At 44.3% G+C, this 19,883-nt stretch overlaps 1 long non-coding RNA gene across 1 annotated transcript; it reads right to left on the reverse strand.

The window, feature by feature from the left end:
* Positions 1–3,773: 3,773 nt before the first annotated feature.
* LOC144175067 (uncharacterized) lies at positions 3,774–14,405 on the reverse strand. The gene is made up of 5 exons (XR_013323602.1): positions 14,192–14,405; positions 12,134–12,513; positions 11,567–11,634; positions 9,872–9,950; positions 3,774–4,169 (listed from the first exon to the last, which is right to left on the reverse strand). It is a non-coding gene; the product is annotated as an uncharacterized LOC144175067 (long non-coding RNA).
* Positions 14,406–19,883: the final 5,478 nt, after the last annotated feature.

Here is a 19,883-nt window from a genome sequence, read left to right on the forward strand (position 1 = left end):
GCAAAGTTGGGCCGTTCTCAGAACATGCGTAGCTGCTGTAGTATTCATCAGTCTAGACGAAGCACTCAGCGACACGGCACCCGAAACCGCTGCGGTGGGAAGGGTTGCATGCGGGAGGAAGAGAGCAGGGAAGAAGTGGGTCCGAAGTACGTGGTTGTCAGAAAGAACCGAAAACGGAACGCGAAAACACATAGCTTGCGAAAACCTTGAAGGGGAAAAACAGAAGCGTGCTCTAGGAGAAACGTAGTCTACAAAAATGACAAAGTATTGAAAAACAAGGACGCAATGAAAATGCTGAGGCACCGGCGCAGAAGCAATGCAAAAGTAAACCAAGAGATAATGGATTAAGCAACAAAATTCTCGACAGCGTCTTATGCAGTTTCCTCTCGTTTTGGGTAACTTTTGAGCGTGTGTCCCGGAAATGTCCGGAAGGAGCGCAAATGTCCGCAAGCGGCCGACTTAAGTGGATACGGTGAAAAATGGGGCGAAGGAAAGCCCGACAAGTAATACGAGTGGGCTCTTGTGGTGGCAGCACACTTGCGTAAGCTGTGTGTCCGACGACGCAGTACGGTGGTCAAATCGTTGGCCCTGTACAGTGAACCCGTTTTTTAGGGTCGGCTTTTCTTCAGTTCGTTTTTTAGGCCACTGTGCTTCTCTCTTCCCTACTTTGTCCTCCGCCTTGTTGTTTCGGTGTCCAATAATTTCCTTCCGTGTCTCCCGACCTCAAGTTGTGGCTTGTCACGGCACCGCTATCCCTGTCAGCAACACCATTTGGGTTGTGTAACCACGATATTGTGTCGAGTCGTAAACTGGCTCAATACTCAGCTGTGTTACTATGACAATTTTTGATGCAACCATCGTGGGAAAGAGTATTTCGTGACAGTTTTGGGGAGTGTGGGTTGGGTTGTTGCTACTGAAAAATCTGCAGGGTTTTCTCCCCAAGGGTACCGCCCAGCTCTACCCAAGTCTTCCGTGACACTTGTCATGCTACTTTTCTTTTTTGGTCGTTTCGCCAGTGTGAGGTGTATTTTATTTTCCACCAATTATTTCCGTTGGAACTACATATCTTTGTCTTCCAGTTCCATCGGGTATCATACCGATGAAATTGTAGTAGCGAACTCGTAACTGTCATTCCTTTTCCCGTTTTTTGATTGGGAAATAACTCAAATGGACAGTAGGTGCGGCACTCAGTAAGATGTTTATCAGGGGCTAACTGGCCGGGTTGGCTTCGCTTGCCCAATTTCGATCACCCACTTCCAGGTCATCTGTCAAGCAATAAACTTCATCTGCCCTCGTCCCTTGAGACGGGGAACTACGACCCTTCCAGTCTACAGTAAAAGTGCGGTGTCACCTCGCAAACGTAAGGATGAGTGATCCAGATGCCGGCCGCTGACTTTTAACCCATTCGTACATTCAGTGTTTTTGCCTTAAACAAAAAGTCTGATTGATTGATTGATTTGTTGATTGATTGATTGATTGATTGATTGATTGATTGATTGATTGATTGATTGATTGATTGATTGCAGAAATGCACAAGAGCAAACGGAATGTAAACAGCCAAAGTACAAAGAAGACAAGCGAGTATCTCAGTAAGAAAAGCCATAGATGTGAAAGAGAAAAAAAATAAATTAAACAGCGAACAAGCTTTCGCGCTACTAATTTCAGGCCCGAGTGGCCGCCCTGATAATACGGGCAGTTTGGAAGGAAGAAAGCCATGAAGCCGTTGGCTGCATGTGCCAAGCCAAGGGTACCAGAAAAGAACACAAAGGCGCTGGTAAAAGGAAGCGCGAGTCGGCGGGTCGTCGTTGGGACGCCGTCTGTCTGCGAGCACGCCTCGGCAAGCGTCTGTGCAATAAGCCTTGCGCTTTCACGCAGAGACGTCCACTTAATGGGGCTTCCTTTAAAGCCGGGCACGTTTCGCCGCATAGCGACGCCCTCGTGTGAGAGGGAAAAGCGGTGGAAGTTTTGTATCATTGTGGGGAAGGTAGGATGAGTTTCCTTTCATTTTTTCGATTTTGTTGAGGTCTGTTTTCACGCTAATTTTTATCGTAAAGCTCGGATCCTTATTGATCCAAACGGGTAAAAAGCGTTCGGAACTTCTTTCTCGATTCAACACCAGAATGTTCCGCCTAAGTGTAGGCTTGTAGAAGAGTGCGCCAGCCTCAATGGCCGATGAACGAAGCTCTAAAGGGGCTGCGGCTTGAAAAACCACCCTCAGCGTGCGTACTGGGGTAGTGTAGATACTCGGTTCTGGCGCCGTGCCATCGCTGCAAAGAGATGACATACCTTTTTTACCCACAAGCATGCCGTAGGGGCAGCGCAGACGTTTAATTTTACCAGGCTGTGTAAATCCAGGCGTAAAAAAAATTCGGCAGCCACTTTGTCGAGATTAGAGATACCTGCAGTTTCGCGCACCTCGCTTGCATTGGCTCGGTATGGTATATTTTACGTCGTATTAGGGTGGCAGGCGGTCCTTGTCAAACAATCGAGGTTTAGAAACGTTTTCTACGATTCCGCATGGACGGCCTTTTCTATTTCCTTCTACTTTACGGCTCTAAAAATGTGCGTGAGACCACCTGAAACTTGAAGTTTTATTTGTTCTTTATTGCGCGCAAGAAGAGAGATGAAACCGCTCGCCGCTAAAGACCAGTATGTGAAAACGTCAAGGCTATATCGTTGGGTGAGCAATGGATGGGCATGTCTGCAAAATTTCTGCGCTGCCCTGCGTCGTTCCGTTTGGAGTCAGTGATAGCGCAGGACGATAATAGAACGGAGACATCGCATCGAAATAACTGCCTTTGAGAGTAAAGATGGTGACGCTACGAAGGATGCCTCACTCATGCGGATCTCCTTTGGCTCATTACTGCTATCTCTAAATCGCAAGCACCCCCCACGTTCGACCGCTATGTTAGCGCCCGCCGAACTGCTCGGTCGCGGAAAGGCACGATTTGCGCAGTGACCTAGCAGCGCTTCTGCCTTCGCACGTCACACCGCGGATGAGTGGCCGAACTAGCGGTCTCTGCTCTTCCGATTGGAAAGCGGGTTACACGACCAGTAATATTACACAGGCGCCATTTCTCGGGGTAATAGAGAGTCTTTTTGAAAGCGGCGGCGTAGGAGCAAGCGTTCTTGTATCTCGCTGCCGCTTGTCAGTCAAGGGACGAGACGCTCACGAACTCATGAAGGTACACCGAAAACTCAATTAGTTTTCAAGAACAAAATTACGCAGATTGCACTAGCGATGCAAGGATGGAAATATAGCAGAGCTGGCGGCCTCTCTAGCCGGCTGCTGTACACACTAAGAAAAAAAGGAGTCCCTGTGACCCTCTTTGGGGGGTATTTACTTGCCACAGATTTGACTCTTCATCGACCCCTTTCGCAGAGTCACGCTACTCTTATTGAAAGGGGGTCACACGGACCCCGTCGCAGTAGTCACAGTAGAATATGGGTGACTACCTCCATAGAGTCAGCACTGACTGCCACGAAAGAAAAAAGAGAGTCACGGGACCCCTGCCTGATGATCATCGCGACCCTGTAACAAGAGTTGTGAGGACGCCCCCTTTTAAAGAGTCCCGTGATGCTTATGGCGACAGAGTCGTGGAAGTGTATGGGTGACCTTCCCAGAGATGGTCAGTAATACTGCTGGTGGAATCATTGCAGTATGCGTGCAAGTGCAATTTTAGCCCACATGCATGCAGCTTCATGAGCAGTTTCATACAAGTATAGCAAAGCAAACCAAAAGTATTTGAAAATTATTTTATTAAACACGAAAGTGATACACATTTGAATGAAAAGCCAGCTTAGGGTATCACAGCTGTTTTAAACCACAAAATAACCAGCAAATAGCCTAAAAATACAGATACACTAAGCATGTTTTACTGCTTGCTATGGCTTGTTACAACGCAGGTTTGCTAGACTAACAGGCATGATATTAAATCACAAAAACAAGTTTTGTGTTAACCAGCTTTGCATACCTGCTGGTGCAAGGTTAAACTGGTGTGGAAATAAATTGCAATAATTTTTAAAGGCTTCTTTCCTTGTTGCTGTTTTTCTAAGGCAGACTTCTTACACAAGGCCATGAAGTCAATCCAGAAATCTTCACAAGCCGTGCACAAGCGTTGCAAGGTGTCCTCGGGTCCTGGCGTCTCGGACCAGGCCTTGTCTCGGACCTGCCAGAAATATCAATGAAAAGAAATTGAACGATAAGACAAAAGCAAAATGAAATTGTAGCCAGCACAGTAAAATCATCAACAACAGGCTAACTGCCCAGTGCCTGACAAAAGAGAGGGCGAGGAGCACACCTCTTGCCATTACATTTCCTTGCTTCACCATTTGGCTTTTGTTATGAAATGTTTTGTATGAGGGAACATATGTATAATGTATGAAGTCACATATGGACACCCCAGAAATGCAAAGGCTTCAAAAATTATTGCATCCATAAAGAGGATCTGAAAGCTCCAGGGAGGGAGACTAAGAATTTATGAGTGCAAAAGGCTGCTACTCCCCCCTTTTGATGGTATGAAAATATCTATGTAAAGCTTAAAGGCAGCACGAGTAACAAAGCAGTAAGTGAACTGAGACACCTGCTGCAAAACACTGGAGGGGTACAAAGTCTAACTCAAACTGTTCAGTAAAAAGCATGAGGCAAGTTGGTACATAGTTCTTAAAAAGTCGAGTCCATAGCACATGACAAAGAAGATGATAGGACAAGCACTTGCTTGAAACTAAGTTTATTGAGTGCATCGTCTAAAATGACACCCTTTAATAGTGGGCCGCACAATGGTAACAAAGGAATCATAGTGAAGTTTCTAAATATTCAAGCTCATTGCAATACAGGTTCACTGTGCTCCTGTTTTTTATGTAATAAACATCTAAAAGCTCCCAAATCAGTGCTTTAGCTTCTTTGCAGAAGTCAAACTTGGCCCAAGAAAGGCTTGTACTTGCATGATTCGCAATGAGTGGGTACATGCAAAACGCCAAGGGACAAATTGGATACATCGACTTTCCAGATGGGAACGACACATCATAGATTCCCCCCATTCCCTGGGCAAAAACCGCTGGGTGTGCTGCTTGTTGCGCTTTTCTTTTGCTTTTAGGCTTGATAGCAATTTGCCTGAACCTTCTATCTACGCTTCACTGATTAACTTTGACGCTTTTTAAAGTTATTCAATACGCTGACTATATTTTCTACTCTGCATGCAATGTCTGCACCCCGTTTCGTTTTTTTCCTTCAACAGTTTTTAGCTTAAGTGAAAGCATGAAGCACTAAATAATGCTTACAGTTGTAGTTATCTAGATCACACTTATTACTGATGGAAAAGAAACCTAAGTTGTCAGTACAAAGGGCACCACTGCCTTGTTACGTGCCTCGGTTTCTTCATGTTTTTAGTGGCCACAAGAAAAAATTTTAAACCACTTGTCTATTTGAATTATTGTCAACGCGTTTAATTTCTGTACCCTGATTTTTTAACTTCTCATATAATTAAATTTGGCACAAAACTTGTTCCAAAGTTTCTAATTCCCTGGATGGGCTTTTCTGCACGAGTTGTGAGCGATGCAGTAAAGCTGACACTACAGCCTTGATGGGACATGCCACAATAATTAGTTTCCCTATCCCAATTTATTGACTTTGGATGTCCAATTTTTTGTTCTCGAACTTCTCATGCACTAGAGGGGCTTCTCTGCACAAATTCAGAGTCATGCAGTAAAGCTGACACCAGCGTTGATTTCAACTCATTTGTTACCGCAGAAAATTGACCAGTTTTTAGGGCTCTAAGAAAACATTTCTTTTTGCTAAATGTGTTGGTGAGGCACATAGTGCAGTGGCAAAAATGCGGATGATTCAACGCCCTTGCTAGCACCAGTTGTGTAATGTTTGCGTAAACAATGATCGCAAAAAAAAAGAGAAAAACCCAAATCAAAATTTTGTCACCGTAAAGAAAAATGAAAAAAAAAGAAGTTGTGTATAACAAACCACCAATAGTGGAAAAAATTTAGAATACGCATTTTGAAGGTTTACATTAAAAAATCCTGTCCAAGAAAAAATTCACTAGTGAAAATTAATTTGTCCCCGTGGTGCCCACGTGGTGCTTGCACGCATGGTGCCCGCGTCTCGTGGTGAAGCCGAACATTCATTCCAAAATACACAATTTTGGATGGTTCTCTGAAATGGTTTGATATTATTAGGGGCCCAACTTAGTCCCCACGTGATGTAAAAACATCTTATTAAGGACTACAGCAAGCACCAGATTCACGGCAAGCAAGAGATGCCAAAAAATCCACTTGGAATTTAAAACCAATCTCAGTGGTGCATTTTTGTTGACATTCTGATCATCACTTATCTACCAGAACTTCCACTTGCGGTTTATTGTCATCTTCTGACTCGCTATGGTAGCCCTGCTTGCAGGAATAACTTGCGATGCACCAGAATTGTGCCCAGCAAGCTTTCGCACGGCGAAAAGAGTGCTGCCTAACATTTTCAAAAAGGCACCATATCAAACCTTTTGGAGACTGCCAGAATAGACAGTCGCAGTAAGAAGCAACACTAGACCTCCAAAAATAGCCTCGTACTAACAAAACTGGCCAGTGAACAGCTGGCAGTGTTCAAGGCTGATTGGAAATCTACTTGTCTGAGCTGATATCCGATGACTTGGTGTTATTTTTTTAGTTTCAGCTGGAGCTGTTATCGCAAAAGTAGGGCATGAGTGAAGCGATATCACAAAAGGCGTTCTTTTTTCGAGGAATAGTAGAGGGCGACGGGGGTGCTATGGCAAATCGGCTTGAAGTTGGGTAACTGCGTAGTAGCACGAAATATTAGGTTTGCAACACACAAACAGAATGAAAACTGCTCGATTCGCGGCCGCGGCGGCCGCTTTTCTGATGGAGGCGAAAAGCAAAAACGCCCGTGTTTACGAGATTTCGGCACACGTTAAAGATCCCCAAGGTGGTCAAAATTAATCCGGAGCCCTCCACTACGGCGCGCCTCATCGCCTGCGTTGCGTCGGCGCGTTAAACCCTACAATCAATCAATCAGAATGAAAACTGCTGGAAAGTGGCTCAAAATGCCAGGTCCACTTGATACACATGCGGGGAACCTTCAGAAATAAGCTTTCACAAAATAAAACGACCCTTTCTTTGAACCAAAGCTCAGTAGTGGAAAGCTGGTGTCATTTCCAGGTAATTATCATCTGTCACTGCCATCGGATTGCAAAACTGGCAAAACGATTTGGTATTTGGCTTGCTGGAAGACTTTTGGTCAAGAAAATTCCATGGTAATGCAGCATGACCACGAGTCGCATGCTTTTTTATCAAGCGCAGCAGCAACGCTCCCTTCTGAGAAAACATACACACCTCACCTTGCAAAAAACTGCCGAAAATCTCAAGGTTGCCTAAACGTGTAGTGTCTAGACTAACCACCGTGGTACATGAGAAACAACTACAACATCACAAAATCGGCAATATAAAGCACCGATCACCGATCATCAATGCTGTATATTCCTGATATCCATGTTGTCATTTCTCTTGCAACTAACGCATCCCACTGGTTAGTCTAGGCACTGCAGTTTTAGAATCAGTTCTAATTTTCCTGCTCTGGCTACACTGAAATTTCTGACGGTGTTTTTGAGGGTTGAGCAGCATGTGTTGTTTCGATAGGTGCCATGGCTGCTGCGATGTACAAAAAAGGATGTCACTTGTGGTTACGCAGCATTACCATTAAATTTTTTGATAAAATGGCTCACAGAAGTCAAGTATCAAATGATGTCGTCAGCTTTGCAATCCGACTACGTTTAAAGGTGAGAACTACCAGAAAATGACACCAGGTATGCACTAGTGAGCTTTGGTTTAGAGGACGGGTAGCTTTTTTTCAGTCAAAGTATTCGTGGATGTCTCCGCATGTCTGACAAGTGCACTTAGCATTTTCAGCCCTTTTCCTGTCATTTGTTTCATTTCTGCATTGCGCAATTTATATTTGGCACTACTAGACAGAGAACTTCAACCCGATTTGCCTTAACGCCTTCGTTGCCCACTACTTTTCCTCAAAAAAAAGCATGCCGTTTGTGATTTCACTTCACCCATGCCTTACTTGTGCAATAAGAGTTCCAGTTGAAAGTCAATTGATAACCTCAAGTCATCGGACATCAGTTAAGACAAGGAGAGAGCTTAAAATTGGCTTCAGTTTTGATTCTGTACGAGGATATTTTCGGAGGTCTAGAGTTGCTCCTCAGTAGAACTACATATTCTGACAGTCTGCCACAAGTTTGGTATTGTTTGTTTTCTAAAATGTTAGGTGGAGGTGCAATGCAGGAGGCTCATAGAGCTGAACGCCTTTTTCATTTGTCACGCAACAGTTACTCAGGGATAGCTAGCTGGGCACTGCTCCAGTGCATCGCACCTCATTCCTGAAAGCAGGGTTAGAAAAGTGAGCCAGAAGATTATAACAACCAGCAAGTGAAAGCTTCAACAGGTGCATGATAGTAAACTGACAGTGAACGAGTTTTGTTTTCAGCCCCAAGCAGTTTTTGTCCTATCCCGAATTTTTACCTTACCATTAATGCGATGTCAACCATGGACAAGATGTTTCTACATCATGTGGGGACAAATAGTGCCTCTAATAATGCCAATCCACCCGATTTTTTTCAGTAAACTATCCGAAATTGCATATTTTGAAACAGAGGTAGGGCTTCACTGCAGAACGAGGGCACCACACATGGTAACATGTTTTTCATATCTGACAAATTGTACTGGGCAACTAAACTTTTTTCCAAGATGTGTTTTTTATGTTTGGCAAAAATTATACTCCAAACTTTTTAAACTATTTGCGAACTGATATACACAACTTATCCATATTTGCAACGTTTGGCCAAAAACTGATTTTGTTAATTTGCGAATCTGCTCTTGTTGGAAAGGGCATCGAATAATCTGCATTTTGAGCTGATGCAGAATGTGCCTAATCAATATGTTTACACAAGAATGTTTTGTTAGACCCCAAAAATTGGTAGACTTTCTGCGATAAAAAGAAAGTTACCGCCCTGTCTGCGTGCCATATTCCGAAGTCTATTCTTAGCAGACATCAGCGTCAACGCCAGAAGTAGTGTACTTAGCGAGCATCGCAATGCATACGGCAGCTTCTGGATTTTCGGGCCGTCTTGAGCGTTTTGATGTTCGGGACAGGTTTTAGTAGTAGGAAGCATCGCTTCATTCACAGAAAAAGAATTACCTTTAAACTCTAGCTTTAATCAGCTGTCATGAGACAAATTCAACCAAGCTATTTTTCTTAGAAAACTGCTACTAAAGACAACTGTTTTTCTAGTGGCTCATTTTATTCATGACTATGTTGGCTGAAGTTGTTGAAATTGCAACTGTGTGAGAGCTTTTTATGAGTTGAATATGGGAGCTTTAACCTAATTGTTTGTAGTATTAGCATGACTAGGCCGATCTGGAAGACCATTTCGTGAGAAACGAGCGTTATCACTGCCAAAATAGCTTAAAAATACAAAACCCACCCACACATCAAGATATTCATTGATGCCAGGGTCCGTATGGGAAATTTAGGAGGTGTGTCACGGTGTCACAGTGGTGGCGTGATTATCAGACCAGGTAGTTGTTTTGAAGGTTGGTAGCTAGTAGCTCACAATATGCCTTTTTTGTCTGCTTCTTCGGGTTTTTTTTTTTTGGAAGATTATTCGGAGCGAGATTATAGAGAAATCGATAGATGATTTTTGAAGACTGGGAACGATTCCAAGAAATTTAAGCAATTTCGCTGACACAACCGTTTTTCTAAAAATTCTAAAACCACACAAAGAAGCAACACTCAGTTTTTCCAAAGCTCCTGCGAAGTGATTTCATTAAAAGTAATTACTGCTGTACTTACCAGTGCTTCTCTGAAGGCTTCGACACCACTTTCATTCAGCAAAACAGGCCGCAGGACAGTGTATCCACCCCTCTTGCATCTAATGATAAAAAAAAATACATATCACTGACATGGAAATTAATAAGATGTGGGGGACCAACAAAAGAGTATAGAGGAGGCCATAAGGAAAAATATCCACAGGGCTCCAGCTTAACAAATGCAATGTGGTAATTGCTACGTTCCTCATATTTTCACGGTGTATTAACAATTGCTTTATTATCAGGGTCTCTACTTCCGCACTACTTTCATTTAGCAGTATTAGAAGTGGAACTGGATTACAAGTTTGTGAAAAACGCGGAATTGCTGTAAACACACAGATGACAACGTCAGCACTGTTTCTGCAGCAAGCAAGCAATAACACATGCAGTAAAGGGTCCATAAAGACTGAATACAGCTTTGTTTAGTTTAAAAGAACTAGCTTTTCAGTACTCACTCGGCTCCCTTCCAAGCCGGAAATACATTAGTCAGAAATACGCAAGCAACACAGAATATTTTCAAATTTCTCACTGAGGCTTTGGCATGAGAGACGCAATATGGGCTAGCACTAAAAAATGTCGACAGACAAGAGTCTTCTGCCGGCCCTGCTACATTAGAGTGGCGCTTCTCCACCACGTCCTCTTAGGTGTTTTCCTAGCATTTTCTGGGCATGTGTTCGCTTCTAAACTTCACTTCACATCAGACTACTGCCCTGGTCAATGAAGGGAGGAAAACTGCTTCTTCCTGTGTTGTGGCCCACAAAAATGATTAAACATATCAGATGTGCAATATACATAGCAAAAGTTGCCGCAAGTGAAGACAGAAGCCGCACCGCACATAGTGAACTCCGTCTGGAACAACTTCTATCTAGCCTGATAATTTTACTTAGATTTTGTTTCGACGGTAGGCCATATTTGGCCCCTCGCACCAATTTGAACCCTCCGGGAAGGCGTTGTTGCACTGTTCCCTTCAAGTTTCCATTCTTCTATTGCTCCCTTTGTCAATTTCTGCTCTTAAGGCTGACCAGCCCTCCTTTTCTTCTGTCCCCTATTTTACCCTCTCCCAGTCTCCTTTGCCTTTGTGCTATCGAGAATAACTGGTTTGCATGTTTTCATTTATGTTGGTTACATTGCTCACAAAACCGGAGGCTGGAAAAAAAACTTTTCCGAACTAGGGTTTGCCGTGCTCGGCATTATTTTAGTGTAAAACTGCCTTGAGGAAGCTTTGTCCACTGATCAAATCTGTCTGAATATTCAAATCCTGGTTAGGGTTTCTACAGCTGTTGTATGAAGGTTTCGACGTATTCATAGTATTTCAGGATTTCTTCACCTGCTTTTCTCAACGGAATTGGCGGTGGCCAATTTTTGGGCCAAAACGTTTCACGTGGAATGACCCATTAGTATTATGAAGCTTTGGTTTTTTTATGTGAAGCCTTTGGTGCGTAAACAAAAAGCACAAAACTGACACAACCTCTCTGGGAATAAAAAAGAAGTGACACCAAGGTTCAATTTTTAACAATTTTCACAGCATTTTAACATCCAAAGATACCTTCGTGCAATAACAGTAGCTAACCGTTATTTGGAATTAATTTGAAATCAACAATATTTATGCGATCTCTAGGAGAGCAAATGGTGGTTACGAGCTGAACTGAAAGAACTAAGAGACAAGTGTAATACAAACCTCCAAAAAGGCAAAGTACCCCGTGAGCATGGACATCCACAGGACTTGAGGATTAAGAGCAGCCAAACCTGATAGAGCCAAAGGTGAAGGCAAAAAGTAAGGGCAGGAGCAGTTGCAACAAATGACAATTTTACACAGACGTCAACCACACAAGCAATTCGAAGTCTTAAGGGCCAGTCCAAAGCAGGCACAAGCAAATTTTATATCCCCTGAAACCTACTACAAACCCGCATAACCTCACACAGCCATGTCGATGAAAATCTGCAGCCCTGCAAGATTTTACCTGCTGTTATGACATGTTTCAAATGCTGGGTCTTTCCATGCCAAACAGCCAAGTGTATGGTGCTTGACACTCTAACCTTTCGGGAAAAATTAATTGTTGATGCGAAGATTCTCTTGGCCTTGCAGGAGTGTGACACGTTCACACGGAACTCGGGAGAAAGGGAACAGAATGAGTTACAATGGCGAACGGTGAAAGGGAAACTTAGCACCAAACAAGGACACAAGGGTCAATGTGCAGCCCCCGAAATCCAGTTCAAGCGAAGAGAAAAACGGAAATGCTCTCACCAACACGAGAAGCCCCATTCAGCGATGTGTGCCGCGGGTTATCGTTGGTCCTGGTTGCAGCAGAGCATTGGCCCCCGAATGCATGTACTGCTCGGACAAAGCAGCACAGGCAGCACCACGCCCTGCGTGGCCGGTGTGGTGATCCATCCTGGGCCGTGGCCACCAACCGCGGCCAGGTGTAGAACCGAGCCCGGTTGTCTGCAAGCCAACTCGCTCGTCTGGAACCTCTGGTACACAGAATCCGCAGGCCCATCTCCAGTCCTGGTTAGCTCACCAGCTTCAGAGTCCTCTGGTTCCGCGATCGACCTCCACCCGAACCTTGTTCCTTGCTTGAGCACCTCCTCCTTAATTAATGTAGACAAGCTGATGTGTTTATGGCTCTGAAATACAGTACATACAAAATATAACGAGAGGGAAGATGAAGACTTGGTTGCTGGCTAGTTGAAAGACTGCGCAAAAGATGAGGGTGACAGGAAGAGCGCTGAAGCATGTCTACTTGTGCAACACTGGTCTGCACGCTGGAGTAATGCCCAAGTGACAACATGTCTGGCAGACAATAATGATGCAAACAGGCGACTCGCTAAATACAGAAAGTACACTCTGAGTGTGTGATCAGGACATGTAATATTTTGCACAGCTTTATGTCGGGCTAATTGGTGTAAGCTTTTGAAGGAAAATTGCTCTTGTTACGATCACAGAGACGGGCACAAGAAAAACGTCCGCTTTCACGAGAAGATGGCGCCGTCTACTCGTGAAATTGTACGTAGTTTTCTTGTGTCCGTCTATGTGATCATAAAAAGCACAACCTACCTTCAAAAGAATATTTAGCATGCTCCAGGCTTCTTTTGATGCCTATATTGAAGGATTCATTTTGCATTGGGGCCTATTTTCTTTACCTGCAAATATCGCGCGAACGTGACAACACATGCCAATATGCCATTCATAATGGCTTTTCCCCATAAAAAGGACACTAAACGGTCCCAACAAGTTTGCCTATATGGGCAGACCAGTGTTAAAAATGACGCTGCACCAAAGGGTTCAAAACGATTTACACCCCCCATGTACTGTTTTTTTTTGTAGTTCGGTTTGTTATTTCACGAAACGTCAAAGAAGAAAACTACAGAATAAAAAGGGAACACTTGACACACTTTTGAATAGCCTGTCATTGCAAACTAGCGCCGTGTATTACAGAATTGTACCGCTCCGCCCAACAGTCAAGTGGTTTTCTGCGACCGACGGTGCAAAAAGCAGTCGTTAGACAGCGAACACAACAGTAGAGCTAGAGACAAGCTTGATGTGGGCTAATGGACGAGGGCAAAAGGAGGGTGTGCTGAAGAATACGGACGGCATGAACAAGTTAGAACAGGCGCCTCGTAGGCGCTGTAAAATACCCCTCCTCCCCACACACACACCCCGAGACTTAATTCCCTGCGAGGCCACATGTCCGCCTTTCACCTCCAATTTCCACGTATATGAATTCTGTGCCCCTGTGAACTCTACGTGAACTCAAAGACGGGCTTCGTCATTAGCTCGTGAAGCTTGGCAACGTCAGGCGTTGTGGAACTGCCGTACTCGCTCGCTGGCGCGCGGCCCGAACTCTCTCTCCGTGTCCTGCATTTGCATACTATTTTCTCCCCCTTGCACATTGCAAATTCTCATCTGTTTAACTACATTTCCTGCGTCCTCACCTCTTGCCAACTTTTTTTTCCCGACAACGCCGCCAGCACACGGTCAACGCGTACGCTGTAGGGGCGCGTTGGCGAGCGAGTACGGCCACAGAACAGGGAGTACGGCAGTTTCACGACGCATATCGCGGCCCGCAGACCGCGAGCAGCCGCGAGGAAGGGCGGTCGCGGCGGCGGCAGCCGGTCTCGCGAGCGCGATAGCTTAGAACAGTCTCAAATAGGGAGGAGGGGGCGAAGGAGAGATTTCACAATGCTTACGAGGCGCCAGGCAGCAAGCAAACAAGCACAGCATATGCAACTTTTTCGGCATGTGCCCGGAAAGCTAACCGAGACAACTATTTCACTTGGTATTATTAGCAGGGACAGTACTCACGTGAAAAAACACGATGACACAGCCTTTGTTCCGGCTTCGCATTCAACCGTAGCACGCCGTCGACTTGCCGAACTGAAGAACTCTAGTAGACGATTTCAGGCGGTGCGCAATGAATTCCGCACAGCAAATTTCATACCGGTGTCACGCCGTTTCCATCCCGCAGCGGTTTTGATACGCGAATTCGACAAAAATGCGTCCACTCGCCCCGCTGCCTTCGCGCCACTCACTGGCTTACTCTACTTGGCTCGCAGTGGATTCTATTGATTCGCTTTGTCTAAAATATTTGCATTTGTATTCTTGCTATTGAGTTTTAAAGCAAACGCTAGACAAAAGAAATCTGGTTCTGGCAGGAACTTTTTATATATGTACGTTTTACGTAATGCACAGAAGTTTTTATAAAACGAACGCAAATTAGTCACGTGACTACTTGGCGGCTTTTTTAAACGCACTAAAGGAGGCGACGCTCGCACACAGGTTAAAATATATAATAATTGTGAGCAACATGCATTAATCATTTAAATAAAAAGATTGCCGCAATATGAAGTAGTTTTTATTGAATAAAAACAACTACAAGTAAGGATTTGAATGACTAACACTTGAATTCTGCTTTTTGGTCGGGCAGCTTGGTGTAAGTTTACACGACATCTGAACCCAGAGCTCTGTACGCGCGCAAGTGCGATGCCTTACATCGATATGTACTTAATGTACAAAATTACTAGGGGCACATGAAGCAGTGAACATACTGCTTAATTGGTAAAACGCGAATGAGAATAACATCTGCAGTAAAGTAGGCTTTGTTGCACGACAGCGAAGCTTTGCAAGAAAGCAGGCACGCAACATCGTGCATAGAGAGGCTGAATTGTAGAGCGGCAGAATTGTGGCGCAAAAGCTAGTTACGTACACGCCACACGTCCTGATATTCTCCCGCCTATTTTGTAGGGTTCCTGAGAAGGCCATTTAGTTGCGTAGCAATATATATTACGAAGCATAGTTTTATTCGTGTTCTTATTTGCAGAGCGTTATCCGGTGCACAGTTGGCAATGTTTTTAACGTAAAAAATAGACAACCCATTTAAATCATATACAGAAGCAATGTCAATCATACTTTCTGCTTATTTCATCAACATTGAACACATTGCAGTAAAGACTTTAATTCGTATATATTAAGTATATTGTATGATTGTTACATGTGGTTTCTATGCAATGTTAAAATATTTGCTAGTCTTTCCGCACTTTAGCATTTCCATTCCCCCATAGTTACCGACAATTGTAAGAACAAAATAATTTGGCTACCACAGGTATGGTATGTATTGTATATGATTGCTTTCTGATACGACATATTCAAAAATATTGTTAAAGTGAACCTCTCTATGCCCACTCATGGCGCTTTTACGGCTGTACGCACTGCAGGAAAGCCAGCTTTATCAAATGGGAGGGCTTACGGTGGTGATGATGATGATAAACTCAGCGCAGGAAAGCCAACTTTAAACAAGGGGAGGGCAAATTGTGGTGTCGTTGATAAAACGCGAAGTAGGAAAGCCAACTTTACAAATTTGGAGGGCACATATTGAAAAAGAATAATAAGAAGACGAAGAGGAGCAGGATGAAAAAGGCGAAGCTTTCTCCGATACAAATGAAAAGTCCACACTCCTATCCGCCAAAGTCCAAATCAATGACAACACTGAGCTAACCGAAGCAGCATATTCAGATGACCCAATTACACTCTAAAAATCATAATCACCCCATTAGCTTAGCTCAGCACTTTGCATTGTGGACTTTGCGTTTGTATCGTAGAAAGCTTGGCGTTTCAACCTTGTGTGTTCCATAAACAGCGTTAGATTTTTTATGCTTTACAGTCCTAGAAAATCAAATTTTGTACCGTTTGCGCAGAAGCGGACAAAGTCACGGGACACACACCTGTGTGCCCTTACTTTTCATGTTTTTGTATTTGCGCCACTAAATCTTGCAATACGGTAGCAACAAACCTAAGTATCACTGTGGAAATTCAATCAGTCAATAAATATATGCTAAAAATGCTGTTGACCCGTGACTCCCATTGCAAAGTGCAAGGGTCCCGTGACCCCTCCCTGTTTTAAAGAGGGTCGTGGAGCGTAAAAGAGAGTCTTAGTAGAGTCTAAGGGAGTCATTGCAGCGACGACTCCCTTTGGACTCTCTTTTTTTTTAGAGTGATACTCCACATTGATTTCCGAATGTGATGCTGAAAGTTCGCCGTGACTGCCAGTCGCGGCTCTTTTTGTGCCAAGGCTCTAACAGCTGTCACAAAGTGGACCGTGTTAGCACGCGCTAGAAGCTGCCGCAAGCGGCTCCGCGAAATCGGCGTCTGTAAAGCGGACTCGGAGTCTTTGCTTCCCACTTCAGGCGTGGATGCACATGAACCAGCGAGGAGAATTAGATGCGAGAGATAACACCACTAACGCTGGGCAGAGTGGTCCGAACGATGCGCTGGCCGACGCCGCACTGGCAGACGCCACGCGCTCCTCACGAGGCGCAGGATCACGCGAGCTCGGTATTTTTTCTTGATATTTTTGCGAGCTTCTCACGTGGCGCAAGCCACCGCGCAAGCCCGAACGACGCTGGGTATTGTTCACGAAGCGCACTAGGCGGCTGTGCTGAGTTTTCGGGTAAAGCTCCATGGCGGAACTAGAAGCTTATACAGCTCTGCTGTTAAAATACAAGTCCTTATATAAGTTTACTGCAGCCAGGGCATTCGTACGGGGAGAGTAATCAACTCTTTGTGCTATGGAGCGCGTCTCCATTGTTTTGTTCCGGCCCCCAATGCAAAGGTTATTTGTGAGCAAAGTTGAGTCGCGCAACACGGTAAATTGTGGGTCGTTGCTCATTTGGCAAAGTAGTGCGTAGTGCTGATGTTAATAACGAGAAACGGCTGAGCCTTGTGTATTCGTTCTGGTGAGACCAATTTCTTCGAAGTGAATGTCCTTGCCTTGTTAGGTGATTGAAATTTCTTACTACAAATACTCTGTGCGGATCAAGACCGCTGACGCTTTGTCACCCGGTTAAAATGACCGTTACTTTACCCAGTGTGTTTGCTAAGACTATGCAAGTAAGCTTCATGCGCTTTTAACAACCTCTCTTGCTGCAGGCAACAATTTGAAGTGAACTACATGTACCAAACGTAATGTTCCAGGCGCATTTACGGGTCATCTTTCATTGTGATCATTTTAGCATCTTTGATTATAAGCCTTCACACCCCTGTAATATACAGAATTTTCAGAATCGCCATATTCATTCTATAAACATCTTAACCGCAAACGGGACACTCATTGACCCCCCCCCCCTTTTATAGGCGCTCATTGACCGTCGACGGCCTTGCGCCAGAAGCGCCGACAAACAACTGATACTATTGTTCGCAGATCTTTAAAACTAAGTGTCTACCCAGTCCGTGTCTTTGCGAATAATATGAAAACAGAATCCGTGGCCTTGCGCATTACGGTGCTTTTGAATTTACGGTTTTTTATTTCGTTGCTATTGAATGATCTCGTGCGCTATGATATCCGAGCCGTTTCTAGTCCGCCTAGTTGGTTGTCTAACTTTTCCTCCCAACTAATTTAACCACTCCAGATTCCAACAGCTGCTCAGAGGGTTTGCTTTACCAATGTTCTGATACGCATTTAGGCCAGCAGATTTACGAGCACGTCTTACGCCGAGCGTTCGCCAGCATTGAGGCCTAAATTCGGACTAGCACTTATCAGAATTGGATTCTCGCCGGGAGGAGGACTCAAAAGCGTAACGGTGAACTTCAACAGCAGACAGAACGGATTTGCGCTGTGGGACAAAGATGCCGCCTAGCAAAGTGGAGGACGTAGTGGGATCGTGGTTAAGAAGATTACCCGTAGAATGTATCTCTGGAGGTTTACTTCGTGCCTGATTGAATGAGTGAATGACAGAGAGAGAGAGAGAGAGAGAGAGAGAGAGAGAGAGAGAGAGAGAGAGAGAGAAAGTGAGTGAGTGAGTAGGATGAGTGACTGAGGAAGTGAGAGGTTGTTTTTTTGTTTCTGTCAATGCATTCTTGTTGCGCTTCTTACTGCAATTGCAGCTTTTATTACTCTAATGGTAGCTTATATACGTTGTAGAGCGCAATTGTTATAACAGGTCAAGAAGACAGATAGGCAGGCCTTCGAAACCTGACTGATTGACCAAAGAATGCGTCATTATGCCAGGCTGACCATGCTGACGGAGGCTGAGAAGCACAGGAATCGTTTACTTCTGTTGGCCTCTGTTCAGATGGTTACGTTCTGTGGTGTGGCTAGTCGGCGCAATGCTGTGGGCCACTCTATTGCAACGCCAGCTGCACGGTTCTTCAGAGGTGCGAAGATTTTTCCCCATTTTTTGTTGAGATGAGAATCTTTCTGACACCGTTTTTTACACAAGCTGGGATTATTTTTGTCTTCGCAACAACTTCAATATCTACATTTTAGTGAAAATGTAGGTATTGAAGTATTGAATTATTGAATGATTGAAGTATTGAAGTATTGAGGTTGAAGTAGGTATTGAAGTATTGTAGGTATTGAAGATGCCACTTCTGGCATCTGTTTTGTGCTTGATGTCTGCCTCCATCTGGCTCAAGGTTTTCTTGGCGCTAGAAAATGTTGGTGTACATGAGTCGTTTCACAGCGGAAAGAATGTTTGCCTATATATCCTTGTTAAATTTCCCTCGAATGAATGCCCAGGCCAGACTTCCAAGCCGCGAAATTTAAACGCTAGTTGGGCACAGAAACAACCCCTCCTACTGAATTCAGATGAGTTCAGTTTTTTATGTGAATATTTTGTAAAGCGAGTGTGCTGTAAGTACGCGGCCGTTTCGTATAGTACAGTCGTTCACAGGGTTAGCTAGAGCAACGCTTTACCCACTAATTGTGTCCTCTTGCGTTGGTTTGAGGTAACGTAGTCACAGCTGCTGGATTTCTCTGAAGTTTGATGTGGTTCTTAGGTCCCCGCATTCGTATTAACCGTTCTGGTTAGGAACGTTTGTAATATTCATGTAAAATCAAATGTGATTCGCCAGCCATGCCTGTGGGCTTCTGTAAATGAGGGCGAATGTTCGTGTGGTGAACCCGTTTCACCCGAGGTTATCTGCAAAATACAGGAGTGTAGGGGAAAACCGTTTCATGTGCGTGTAGTTTTTAATTACACAAAAGTCGCAGACTTCATTCAGAAAGCCTAGACTAAAATAAACAGCAGTCTGTTATGACAGTAGCTACCCACTGAACTGAAGCTAAGACACTATTTATAAACGCGGCCGGCTTCTCCATGTCATGTCACTTTCTGTGGTAGCATCCCTTTAAAATGAAAAGTGGTTCACCAACCTGGCTGGCTCTTGCCTTGAAATGGTAGGCGTACTTTAAAAAAAAACACGACCGATAAAAGGACCCCGACACGGTTTGTAGAGGTAGGAAAAACACTCCCCGGCGGCACTTAATTATGCTTACAAACTTTGAAGTACAAAGGTATGTGGCTTACTCTGACGGTATTTATAAACTGGTGCATCGGGTTTGTGTCGCCATCTTCGCTTACATTTGTTAATCTTTGGCGGGAATTAATTCGACAGGCCGACTGGCAGAACTGCACATCGGAGCTTCCCAAAATAAGAATTCTGCCTGCGTGGCTTGCACTGGCCGTGCTCACATGCAGTCACGTTTATATATGACACGAGT

Source organism: Haemaphysalis longicornis, unplaced genomic scaffold (assembly GCF_048455015.1).
Source record: "Haemaphysalis longicornis isolate Haplotype H1 unplaced genomic scaffold, Haemaphysalis longicornis Haplotype H1 scaffold_3, whole genome shotgun sequence".
NCBI lineage: Eukaryota > Metazoa > Arthropoda > Arachnida > Ixodida > Ixodidae > Haemaphysalis > Haemaphysalis longicornis.